Consider the following 13,924-nt stretch of genomic DNA (forward strand, 5'->3'; position numbering starts at 1 on the left):
TGTGGAAAGTGTAGAAGATCTTTTATACACACAAAGCATGAAAAAATACCTCCCCCCACCCCACTCTCCTGCTGGCAATAGCTTATCTAAAGTGACCACTCTCCTTACAATGTGTATGATAATCAAGGTGGGACATTTCCAGCACAAATCCAGGGTTTAACAAGAACGTCGGAAGGGGGGGGTAGGAAAAAACAAGGGGAAATAGGTTACCTTGCATAATGTCTTAGCCACTCCCAGTCTCTATTCAAGCCTAAGTTAATTGTATCCAATTTGCAAATGAATTCCAATTCAACAGTTTCTCGCTGGAGTCTGGATTTGAAGTTTTTTTGTTGAAGAATTGCAACTTTCATGTCTGTAATCGCGTGACCAGAGAGATTGAAGTGTTCTCCGACTGGTTTATGAATGTTATAATTCTTGACATCTGATTTGTGTCCATTTATTCTTTTACGTAGAGACTGTCCAGTTTGACCAATGTACATGGCAGAGGGGCATTGCTGGCACATGATGGCATATATCACATTGGTGGATGTGCAGGTGAACGAGCCTCTGATAGTGTGGCTGATGTTATTAGGCCCTGTGATGGTGTCTCCTGAATAGATACGTGGGCACAGTTGGCAACGGGCTTTGTTGCCAGGATAGGTTCCTGGGTTAGTGGTTCTGTTGTGTGGTATGTGGTTGCTGGTGAGTATTTGCTTCAGGCTGGGGGGCTGTCTGTAGGCAAGGACTGGCCTGTCTCCCAGGATTTGTGAGAGTGTTGGGTCATCCTTCAGGATAGGTTGTAGATCCTTAATAATGCGTTGGAGGGGTTTTAGTTGGGGGCTGAAGGTGACGGCTAGTGGCGCTCTGTTATTTTCTTTGTTAGGCCTGTCCTGTAGTAGGTGACTTCTGGGAACTCTTCTGGTTCTATTAATCTGTTTCTTCACTTCCGCAGGTGGGTATTGTAGTTGTAAGAATGCTTGATAGAGATCTTGTAGGTGTTTGTCTCTGTCTGAGGGGTTGGAGCAAATGCGGTTGTATCGCAGAGCTTGGCTGTAGACGATGGATCATGTGGTGTGGTCAGGGTGAAAGCTGGAGGCATGTAGGTAGGAATAGCGGTCAGTAGGTTTCCGGTATAGGGTGGTGTTTATGTGACCATCGTTTATTAGCACTGTAGTGTCCAGGAAGTGGATCTCTTGTATGGACTGGACCAGGCTGAGGTTGATGGTGGGATGGAAATTGTTGAAATCATGGTGGAATTCCTCAAGGGCTTCTTTTCCATGGGTCCAGATGATGAAGACGTCATCAATATAGCGCAATTAGAGTAGGGGCTTTAGGCGACAAGAGCTGAGGAAGCATTGTTCTAAGTCAGCCATAAAAATGTTGGCATACTGTGGGGCCATTCGGGTACTCATAGCAGTGCCGCTGATCTGAAGGTATACATTGTCCCCAAATGTAAAATAGTTATGGGTAAGGGCAAAGTCACAAAGTTCAGGCACCAGGTTAGCCGTGACATTATCGGGGATAGTGTTCTTGACGGCTTGTAGTCCATCTTTGTGTTGAATGTTGGTGTAGAGGGCTTCTACATCCATAGTGGCCAGGATAGTGTTATCAGGAAGATCACCGATGGGCTGTAGTTTCCACAGGAAGTCAGTGGTGTCTCGAAGGTAGCTGGGAGTGCTGGTAGCGTAGGGCCTGAGGAGGGAATCTACATAGCCAGACAATCCTGTTGCAGGGTGCCAATGCCTGAGATGATGGGGCGCCCAGGATTTCCAGGTTTATGGATCTTGGGTAGTAGATAGAATATCCCAGGTCAGGGTTCCAGGGGTCTGTGCGGATTTGATCTTGTGCTTTTTCAGGGAGTTTCTTGAGCAAATGCTGTAGTTCCTTTTGGTAACTCTCAGTGGGATCAGAGGGTAATGGCTTGTAGAAAGTGGTGTTGGAGAGCTGCCGAGCAGCCTCTTGTTCATATTCCGACCTATTCATGATGACAACAGCACCTCCTTTGTCAGCCTTTTTGATTATGATGTCAGAGTTGTTTCTGAGGCTGTGGATGGTATTGTGTTCCACACGGCTGAGGTTATGGGGCAAGTGATGCTGCTTTTCCACAATTTCAGCCCGTGCACGTCGGCGGAAGCACTCTATGTAGAAGTCCAGTCTGCTGTTTCGACCTTCAGGAGGAGTCCACCTAGAATCCTTCTTTTTGTAGTCTTGGTAGGGAGGTCTCTGTGGATTAGTATGTTGTTCAGAGGTATGTTGGAAATATTCCTTGAGTCGGAGACGTCAAAAATAGGATTCTAGGTCACCACAGAACTATATCATGTTCTTGGGGGTGGAGGGGCAGAAGGAGAGGCCCCGAGATAGGACAGCTGCTTCTGCTGGGCTGAGGGTATAGTTGGATAGGTTAACAATATTGCTGGGTGGGTTGAGGGAACCATTGCTGTGCCCCTTGTGGCATTATAGTAGTTTAGAAAGTTTAGTGTCCTTTTTCTTTTGTAGAGAAGCAAAGTGTGTGTTGTAAATGGCTTGTCTAGTTTTAGTAAAAACCAACTTTCCACACAAACTTCCTCGTGGCTGGACTTTACTAAGTACTAAGAGTGTGGAATCCTGAGCTCTGCTACACCAACTGGCGTCCATCTCCACAATCCCTGGGCTGCTCAGGACTCCAGTGCTGGGGCAGCCTGGCTGCAGTTATGTGGGGTGTGGTTGTAGGCAATGTTGGTTTGCTTGCTTGCAGCAGCAAACAGGAAGTGATCAGACCTCAGCCATGTATGTGTTTTCCCTAGCCCCAACCCTTCACCACCTGTTTGGCCCAGAGATAATCAAGTGGCCTGTGGTCAAGCCCCTATTGCCTTTGGCCAGGGCTCAGTTCCCACTCTGGAATAATTCCATGTGTCAATGAGATGGAGTATGTGAATGGTGGGATTTCCTCTTTTATATAACTGGGGATCTGGGTCCAGCTCCCCTCTCTGCCAGCCCCTTAATTAATCAGAACTCCTGAGGGTAGGGCTTTCCCTTTCACACTACTGCTGCTCTGTGGAGTGACAGCTCAACAGAAGGAGTGAGCAGTGTGATATCATGTAGAATCTCCCATCAAATTCATGAGCTGCCTTGAGAAACCCCTTGGACATCCTGTTAAATGGGAAAGGGACACAGACTGGGGAGAGGGCAGCAGCAAAAAGTGTGAAAAGAAGGAATTAGGAAGAGGAGGTACAAGTAAAGCCAGGAGCAAGTGTGGGCCGAACACACAGACACATACACCTACTTCTTAATTGATGGCAATTTGCCTTATCAAGGAAGCCCAGCAGACTGTCTGCTACCTTGTTCCAGCACTGGGGTGCTCCTTCAGGAATTGACAAGACAGCCGCTGACCTTTTTCAAGGAGTTTGGCACCAGATAGGAAGCCCGGTGACACCATCTGCTAGCAGATCCAGTCCACCTAAATCCTCCAAGGAGTATTGTTCTGGGATGTTAAGCAGATTGTCTGCTCCCTACTATTCTGAAATGGTGCCAGGAAAACAGCCATATCCTATTGGCTCATTGATTTGATGAGATGTCTTAGTGTGCAATGGACTAGTCTGAAGTGCACTGTCCCAATAAGTGTAGCTTTCTTTGCAAGGAAATGAGAGAAAATTACCCATGAATGGAAACCTTTCGTTAGTGTGTTTTAAAAGGTAGTTCATCTGGTACACTTGCAAACATAAAACTTCAGTAAAAATGGGTTAAGGTTGAAAGTGTGTTTCAGGGGAGTTCATCCTATACCCATGCATTTAAAATAATCCAGTGATAATTTTTTCCCCAAGCTTCCTAGAAAAGTTTTACCTCTGGGTAGATATGAAAAGTGTAATTTCAAGGGAATTGGTTTTGTTTTGTGTAAACTTGGGTGGGTGAATTAAAAATAAATCAGAAGCTAGGCTCAACCATACTGTTAGGAAGCTACTGTTGCTTCATAATGTCCTCATATCATATAACTACAATATATGCTCATAAAGTACTTGTGTACAGACCGATGCAAGAAGGAAAGCTTTGTGATTTTAAAGAGTTGAATCCTATAAACAACCTAATCCATTGACATGAGACATTCATATTTTAATAGCATACAGAAGTTCACAGCAAATGTGAAAGAATAAAATAGTAGAGACTTATAATTGAAGAATGATAGTGGCAGACTAAAAAACACAAATTGTTCGTTTACACCCTAATTAACTACAATTTAGAGTACTGCAGTCTCCTGTCCAGGCTTCATGTACACCAAATAATCACCTCCAGACTGCTCACAATGCTGCCACCATGATCATCTTCCTTGTCACTCATTCAGAGTATATCTTGCACACCTGATCCTTTTGAATCTCTGCAGACTCCTTTGGTCAAGTGTGCCAGTGTCATACTTTTGGGACCTGATTTTCCATATTTGCACATGAGCAGAGTGTAAAGTGGGCATAATAAGCCAGCATTCCAAGTTGGTAACATTTTACACTCTGCACAGGTGTAAATAATAAGGTATTTTAGCAGTAGTGAACCAGACTCTTTTCTGGTATTGCAGTGTCTACAAACCACCCTATATTGTAGACTTGTATACAGCTTCATATTGCTCTATTAGCTGAGGTCCACAATTCAGTGAAGTTGGCAATAACAAGGCTGGAATAATTTCCTTTCATGATCTCACCTCCATTCCTTTTTATATGCAGCCTTTCACCGTGCATTGGCATCTTCCTACATTCCCCATTCCATCATGCTCTTATCAATCAAATCCCTCCTAAACCCTCATTCTGTGTCCCTCCTAAACTCTCATTCTGTGTCATATAATTTGTAATTTAAGACATTTGTTATGACACAGAATGAGGGTTTAGGAGGGATTTGATTGATAAGAGCATGATGGAATGGGTAACGTAGGAAGATGCCAATGCACGGTGAAAGGCACATATATATATACTGGGATGTGATGAGCAATGAGACTGGGATTGGAAGCTGGTGGGGGAGCATGATGTTCTTTTAATGTACATCTTTGTGCATAATATATATATGTCTTAAATTACAAATTATATAGCCATGTGACTCACCATAATCATTACCTTTTCTCAACACATCCTCCTTTGTTATTTATTAGTTTTACTTATTGTGTTATGTCTAAATTATACTGTAAATTCCTGGGGGGATGGGAGCACATTTTACTATCTCTTTTAATGTGCTTAACACATTATGGCAGAATAACATAGCTGGTTGGAAATTGTTCCCTCCCCACATATCCCCCTGCCTTGCAAGATTTCAATTAAAACTTTTCAATTAAAACTTTTCAATATAATATTTTAACGTTTTGGCAAAAAATCTATAAAACCCCAAATATTTTGGCTGAAAATCAGAATATTTGGGTGCAAATCCAAATTATTTTATTTGGAAATTCTACCATGATTCCTCATGGGAGTTCCAGTTTGAGTGCCTCATGTTTCCATTCTTGTCTAATGCCTGGGCTCCTGGTCCAGAATACATCTCCCATAATACACCACACCATTTGTCCTCTTGCTTAGCTGCTCATAGGAGTCTCACGAATCACCTGAACTACAACTCCTATGAGGCACCACCGCCTCTTTTATTAATCAAAATATTTCAGGTTTTGGTCAAAATATATTTGTTTTTCAACAACAAGTAAAATCTGTAGTTAGCAGGCAATTTTCCAGGGGAAAAATAATTTTGTCCAAATCCAATTTTCCATTGAAAAACAGTTTTAATGGAAAAATTTCAACCAACCCTTCATCGTAATAAATAATTTGCTATCAAAGTATCACTATTTTTGAGAACAACAGTCCTTTTATTCCTTCAAGGGAACAGGGTCTATACAACAACATATCCTCTTAGTGTCCTTCCTCATAGGTCAAAAATGTTCTGATTATGTACAAGTTGCTTGCTTGCTTTCTCTTAGGAAAGACTTGCAGAGAGGATTAGATAAGTCTGTATGAGGCTTGTCAATTGTTTTAAGAAGTTGTGATCAAACATTTGTACTGAGACATACATAATATGATTCCTTTCATCATGCAAATGACTGGGTAGCAAAAGAAAATAAGTTTGACCATTTTCAAAAAAAGTGACCTAAATCATTTTGACAGCACTACATGTGCTGAAAACATTTTCAGGGAAAATATCACCATAGGCTATTTCATCATTCTGCAACTGCTTGCCAACAAGCACAGCAAGACAAAAAGTTAATACACTAAGATGATAAGAAACTGAAAATTTAAGCTGAAATTAAGGTCTATGTAAAATGATATGCTTTTGTTGTGTAAGGTATTAGATATCTGTAGGATCCCCTACAAGTTATTAAAAGTAAGAGCCTTTCAATATTATATGAAGAAAGTGTTTTGAATACTTCCTGATGTGATTTATGCTGAAAATAATCTTTTTACTTTGAGGTTAATATAACGGAACATAGGGACAACAATATAAATACACTGTTATGCCCGGTAAGCAGGTGATTTGCTATTTCCCCAAAGAATAGGACAACAAACCATTCTGATTTCAATACACTATATATGATATTTTTATTTTTGTTCTATGGGAGAAATAACCAGAACTAGTATAATCTAAAAATATTGAAGTTCTTATTTTATAGGAATTCAAAAATAAATCATTTACTTAACAATAAGTCTTATTTGTTACATGTCAGCGTCATGTATTCATACACAACCAATGTTCTGCCAGTCAAGAAGCTAATAGATTTCTACACTGCTTCCAGGGATCTGCTTAGGTCAGCAAGATTACAGTTAATGAAATGTAGTTGAGTGTTTCATTAGTTTCTTATCCACTACAAAAGGTAAAATATAACTTTCCTCATTTTATAGCATTGATTTTTTTGTTGTTTCTGAATGCTGCCAGTCTATTTTATCAATGAAAAGTAGATGTATTTTCATGTTATATTCAGAGCCGAAAAGATGAATAGGCATAAACTCTAATGATACTGCAGGTAAATTCATTCAAATAAAGTTCCATCTGATAGACTTGCCAGTACCAATCCTTTCTACTCACAAGGATATTTTTGTGTCTAAGCGTCTATATTTTTAATTACCTATAGCATATATTGATATATTGCATTTCCCTGCCTTTAGAATGGAAGGTTTATTTTTTGCATAACATATTATTTACAAAATCCCATTGTTATAAGAAAAATATTCTCTTTGTTTTTTTATATACAATACTGAATTAAACATATTATTAGTCTCAATTCTGGTCATTTTATGCTGTTTAGATAATAAAATTAAAAGGTCAGAGTCTTATATCACTATGAAGGAAAGAAGATGATCCAATATATTTTTTAAAAATATATTGTATAACAGTAAAAACATATGGCCATGCTGGTTTTGTTAGGCCTTCTAGCTTGAATCAAAGTACGTGCCCTTGAATGCTTAGGACATCATACTAGTCTTTTCATCCTGACTCACCAAATATTTTTAATAGATAGAGATTCATCAGTTTAAATAAGTAATTGTAATCTATACTGAAATATATACAGAAATGACATGTTACTTTTATAGCTATCATGGTCTTAAAATATGGTACTATTAATATGCTGATATCTCAGCACAGGTGCATGAAATCATAATGTTTCGTATTAAACAGTATCTCACAGTAACACAACCCATTCAGAGATTGAATGGGAAATCACTCAAGTTTCCATGCAGTTATATCATAGAAAGGTAGGACTGGAAGGAACCTTGACAGGTCATCTAGTTCAGTCCCCTGACCTGACGCAGGACTAAGTATTACTGAGATCACCCCTGACAGGTGTTTGTCTAATCTGTTCTTAAAAACTTCCATTGATGGGGATTCCACAACCTCCCTCGGTAATGTCTTTCAGTGTTAACTGCCCTGATATTTAGGAAGTTTTTCCCCGCTAATGTCTAACCTAAATCTCCCTGGCTGCAATTTAAGCCCTTTACTTCTTGCCCTGTCTTTGTAGTTAAGAACAATTTATCAGCTTCCTCTTTATAACAACATTCTATATACCTGAGACTGTCATCATGCCCCCCACCCCTTAGTCTTCTCTTCTCCAGACTAAACAAACCCTTTTTTTTCAGTCTTTTCTTATAAGTTACATTTTCTAGACCTTTACTCATTTTAGTTGCTGTCTTCTGGATTCTCCGCAATGTGTCCGCATTTTTCCCAAAGCGTGTCAAAGTGTGGTACTCTGAACTGGATACACTACTGCAGTTGAGGCCTGATCAAGCTGAGTAAAATGAAAGAGTTACGTCTCATGTCTTGATTACAACTGCCCTTGTCAAGGCTGATTCCCCACTCTGGCACTTCTAGTGCAGAAGGTGGGGGCCCACAAGTGTTCTAAAAATTAATACTGGCCATTCCAGGCTTGTATTAAACTCCCAAGGTTACAGCTTCTTTTGGGCAGTGGATGGGTAGATGCTGCCATCACCCAAATGCAAAACCCCTTGGAACCCAGGAAGGCGCACTTGGGAATTCCTTCATGTGGGGTATCCTCAAGCCCTTTCACACACCCCCTCTTGGGAAGAGCTGAGAAAGAAAACAAAGGAAATTATCTGTTGCCCCAGCTAATTAAACAACATATGCACAAACCTCTTAGGACACAAAAAAATCAAATCCTGTTCTTAAAAAAAGGTGAATTTTATTAAAAATGAAAAGAAAGAAAATACATCTGGAAGTTAGGCTTTTGCTAGATTTTAAAAACTTAAAACAAAACAAAAATTAAACATCAAGTATAACCTTCTTGAGGCCCAGCTTAAAGGTTACAAGTAAAACAAAAAAACATTTGGGGTTATTGCAGAGGAGTCCACAAGCCAATAAGAAATAAAGAGAAATAAACCTAATCGCGTCTTTCTAGACATTTTCTAGCTTATGAGTAGGTTTTAGGTATGATCTGATGATTTCCATACCTGACAAAAAGCTTTCTGCAGATAGTGCTCTGTCCCCTCTCTCCGGAGAGCAACAACAGAACAGAAAAAGGAAAGTTTTTCCGAATTTTAAAAAGTTCTAGCCTTCCCATTGGCTCTTTTGGTCAGGTGCCCACTCCTTTCCTTTCACCTGTGGACTTTTTAACCCTTTACAGGTAAAGCAAGTAGAGAACAGCTACTAAAATGGATTTTATAGCTAACTGGCTGGCTGGGTGTCCATAAAAGGGAGCTCCCCCTCCCTTCATTTATTACAGCCCTGTTAATACATGCCTGAATGATTGCTGTTGTTTTTTGCAACATTATTTTATTTTGCCTCATATCTAATTTGTGATCCACTGTAACCCCAGATCCTTTGCTGCTGTACTCCTTCCTAGGCATCATTTCCATTTTTGTATTTGTGTAATGGATTATTCCTTCCAAGTGTAGTACTTTGCATTTTCCCTTATTGAATTTCATCCTATATATTTCAGACCATTTCTACAGTTTGTCAAGATCATTTTGAATTCTCATCCTATTCTCCAAAACTCTTGCAATCCCTCTCAGACGGATATTATCTACAAACTTTATCAGTGTATTCTCTGTGCCATTATCCAAATAATTTATGAAGATATTGAATAGAACCAGACCCAGGACAGATCGCTATGAAATCCCACTCGTTATCCCCTTACAGCTTGACTGTGAGCCATTGATAATTACGCTCTAGGTATCCTTTTCCAAACAGTTGTGTACCCACCTTTTGATATGTTTGTCTAGCTATATTTCTCTAGTTTGTTGATGAGAAGATCATGTGAGACAGTATAAAAAACTTTACTAAAGTTGAGATATATCATATCTACTGCTTCCCCTATCCACAAGGCTTGTTACCCTGTCAAAGAAGGGTATTAAGTTGGTTTGATATGTTTTTTTCTTGACAAATCCATGTTGACTGTTAATTACCACCTTATTTTCTTCAAGATGATTAAAATTTGTTTATTTGCTTCATTAACCTGCTGGGTAAAGAATTTAAGATGAAGGTCTATCATCCTGTCTTGTCCTTATTCCCCTTTTGTCAAAGATAATCACTAATGGTTCAGAGCTCTTTTCAGTGAGTTCCTTAAATATTCTAGGATATCTGTCATCAGGCCCTGATGTTCAAACTGAAACAAAACAGTATTTAACACTTTGGTCATTATTGCTTTTTCTGTTATTGTCTTTCCCTTCTCACTGAGTAATGGGCCTACCCTGTCCTCCATCTTAGCCTTGCTTCTCATGTATTTGCAAAATGTTTGCTTCTTATCCTTTATTTCCCTAGCTAGTGTAATCTCATTTTTTTCCTTGGCTTTTCTACTTTTGTCCCTCTATGTATTCATCCTTTGTAGTGTGACCTAATTTCCAAATTTTGTATGACGCTTTTTTGAATTTCAGATTGTTGAAGATCTCCTGGTTAAGCCAGACTGATCTCTTACCATACTTACTATCTTCCCTATACATTGGGATAGTTTGCTCTTGTACTCCTAATAATGTCTGTTTAAAAAACTGCCAACTCTCCTTAACTCTTTTTTCCCTCAGACTTGTTTCCCGTGGGATCTTGCCTACCAATTCTCTGAGTTTGCTAATGTCTCTGTTCTTGAATTTCTTTGTCCTTATTCTGAAGTTTTCCCTCCTACCGTGCCTTAGAATCATGAACTCTATCATTTCACTATCACTTTCACCCAAGCTTCCTTCCACCTTAAATTTGTCAACCAGATCCTACCTATTTGTCAGAATGAAATCTAGGATATCTTTTCCCCTAGTTGCTTTCTCCGCCTTCTGTCATAAAAAGTCATCTCCAATGAATTCCAAGAACTTGTTGGATAATCTGTCCCTACTGTATTATTTTCCCCACACATGTCTGGGTAGCAGAAGTGCCCCATCACCACCAAGTACTGTGTTTGGGATGATTTTGTTAGTTGTTTAAAAAAAACCTCATCCAGCTACCATGACATCATTCTTGTTCCTTACCTATTTTATCCTTACCCTGAGACTTTCAATAGGTCTGCCTCTCACTTCTATTTCAACCTCAGAGCAAGTGTATATATCTTCGATATGTGAGGCAACATATCCTCTCTGTTTTTCCTTACCTGTCCTTCCCGAACAAGCTGTACCCTTCTATTGTCGGTGATCCCTCATGGGTCGAGCATGATATCTCTCACAGGTTTTATTTTTCATGGGTCCTTTGGTAACTGAGGACCGATCCTTGAGCCACAGGCTCATTGGCATACATTAGAGGTAGTGATGGAAGACACAGTTGGGCCACGATTGCCGCGTGACAGTTGTCTTTCCTTTCTTTTCTGGCAGTTTTCTGTGACCAGGGCAAGGCCATTTTCCTCAAAAGTGGACGTTCCCTCTCTGACAAGTCTTCACCAATTATCCCTGGCCTGGGATACTGTCTCCCAGTGTGTGGTGTCAATGCCACATCTCTTTATGTTTATCTTCAGAGTGTCTTTAAAGCATGTCACTTGGCATCCCAGTTTACTTTCTCCTTTAGTGAGTTGGGCATTCAGCTCTTCTTTTGGTAAACGTACATCAGGAATGTTCACACCATGCCTGCTCCACCTCAGCTGGTGTTTGGTAATCAGGGCCTCAACACTGAAGATGTTAGACTCTGTGAGGACACTGACATTAGTGTGATGATCCTCCCACTTCATGTTGGGGATCCCCCAAAGAAAGTGCTGGTGCTGGCATTCCAGGTTTTTCAGGTGCTTTCATAGAATCATAGCACTGGAAAGGACCTTGAGAGGTCATCTTGTCCAGTCCCCTGCAATCAAGTCAGGACTAATTATCTAGAACATCCCTGACAGGTGTTTGTCCAACCTGCTCTTAAAAATCCCCAATGATGGCGATTCCACAACCTTCCTAGGCAATTTATTCCAGTGCTTAACCACTCTGACAGTTAGGATGTTTTTCCTAATGTCCAACCTCAACCTCCCTTGCTACAATTTAAGCCCATTGCTTCTTGTCCTAGACTCAGAAGTTAAGAAGAACATTTTTTCTCCCTCCTCCTTGTAACAACCTTTTATGTACTTGAAAACTGTTATCATGTCCCCTCTCAGTCTTCTCTTCTCCAGACTAAACAAACCCAATTTTTTCAATCTTCCCTCCTAGGTCATGTTTTCTAGACGTAGCATCATTTTTGTTGCTCTTCTCTGGACTTTCTCCAATTTGTCCACATCTTCCCTAAAATGTGGTTTCCAGAACTTGACACAATACTCCAGTTGAGGCCTAATCAGTGCAAAGTAGAGCAGAAGAATTACTTCTCGTGTCTTGCTTACAATACTCATGCTAATACATCCCAGAATGATGTTTGCTTTTTTTGCAACAGCGTTACACTGTTGACTCATATTTAGCTTGTGATTCATTATGACCCCCAGATCCCTTTCCGCAGTACTCCTTCCTAGGCAGTCATTTCCCATTTTGTATGTGTGCAACCGATTGTTCCTTCCTAAGTGGAGTACTTTGCATTTGTCCTTATTGAATTTCATCCTCTTTACTTCAGACTATTTCTCCAGTTTGTCCAGATCATTTTGAATTTTAATCCTATCCTCCAAAGCACTTGCAACCCCTCCCAGGTTGGTATGGTCCACAAACTTTAAATGTGTACTCTCTGTGCCATTATCTAAATCGTTCTATAGGTCACCCAAGCCTCACAGCCATAGAGGAGAGCTGGGATTACCACCACTTTATAAATTAAAAGTCCAGTATGTGTTCTGATGTTGTGATTCTTGAACACCCGATGAGACAGTCTGCCAAAGGCAAGTCTGGCACAGCAAATTCTGTGCTGAATCTCGACATCTATGTTTGACCTCTGTGAGAGATGGCTGTCAAGATAGGCAAAGTATTCTACATTTTTCAGTTCTTCTTTGTTGATGTAGATCTTCCTTGCTGGGTCTGATGATTTACCGGGGACTGGTTGGTGGAAGACTTTTGTTTTGCTGATATTCAGAGTTAACCCTACGTTTTTGTAAGCTTCAGAGAAGCAATTAAGGGCTGTTTGTAGATCCTCCTTTGAGTGTGCAACTACAGCACAATCATCTGTGTACTGGATTTTGGTTATTGCTGCTGATATTACTTTAGTTCTGGCACAGAGATGGGGAAAGTTTGAAGATGTTGCCGTCAATCTGATATTGGGTGCCAATGACCTGTGGTATATGTTCTTGGGTTAATGTTTTCATAGCTGCTAAGAAAATGGAGAAAGGGGTGGGTGCCAGTACACAACCTTGTTTTACACCAGTTCGGATGACAAATGGCTCAGAGGTAGAGCCACTGCACAGGATGGAGGCAGTCATCTGGTTATAGAGGAGTCTTACAGTGGTGATACATTTGCTTGGGCAGCCAAACTTTGACATGATTTTCCACAGAGCCTCACGGTTGACAGAGTTGAAGGCTCTGGTCAGATTGATAAAGGCCATATGCAGCTCCTGGTGGTGTTCTTCACATTTTTTCTGGTTCTGCTTGGCTGCAAACACCATGACAGTTGTGCCTCGTGATGGTCTGAACCCTCAATGGGACTCTAGAAGTACTTATTCTGCAAGAGGGGGCAGGTGGTTCAATAACATTCAAGCAAGAATTTCTCCAGCAATGGATTGGAGGGCAATGCCTCAATAGTTGCCACAGCTGGACCTGTCCCCCTTTTTGAAAATGGTGACAATGTTAACATTACATAATTCAGCAGGGATGTTTTCGGTGCACCAGACTTTGAGGAACAGCAAGTGAAGCTTGTTAGTCAGTGTTTCTCCCTGCACTCTCTGTACTTCAGCTGGTTTGCCATCAGGACCTGGTGCTTTATTTATCTTCATTTGTTTAATGGCTTTGCAGACCTCCTCAGGTATTGCTGGGTTGCCAAGAGTTTCCCAGATTGGGTGCTGATGGATAGAGTCAATGGCATCATCAGTCACAATCAGTTCTCGATTTAGAATCTTTTGGTGGTGTTCCTTCCAGCATTCTTTGATGGATTTGATATCTTTAAGAAGGGTGCTACCATCTTCAGATCTCAGAGGTGTGAGGCCACATGAGCTTGG

Source organism: Chelonia mydas, chromosome 1, assembly GCF_015237465.2.
Source record: "Chelonia mydas isolate rCheMyd1 chromosome 1, rCheMyd1.pri.v2, whole genome shotgun sequence".
Taxonomy (NCBI): domain Eukaryota; kingdom Metazoa; phylum Chordata; order Testudines; family Cheloniidae; genus Chelonia; species Chelonia mydas.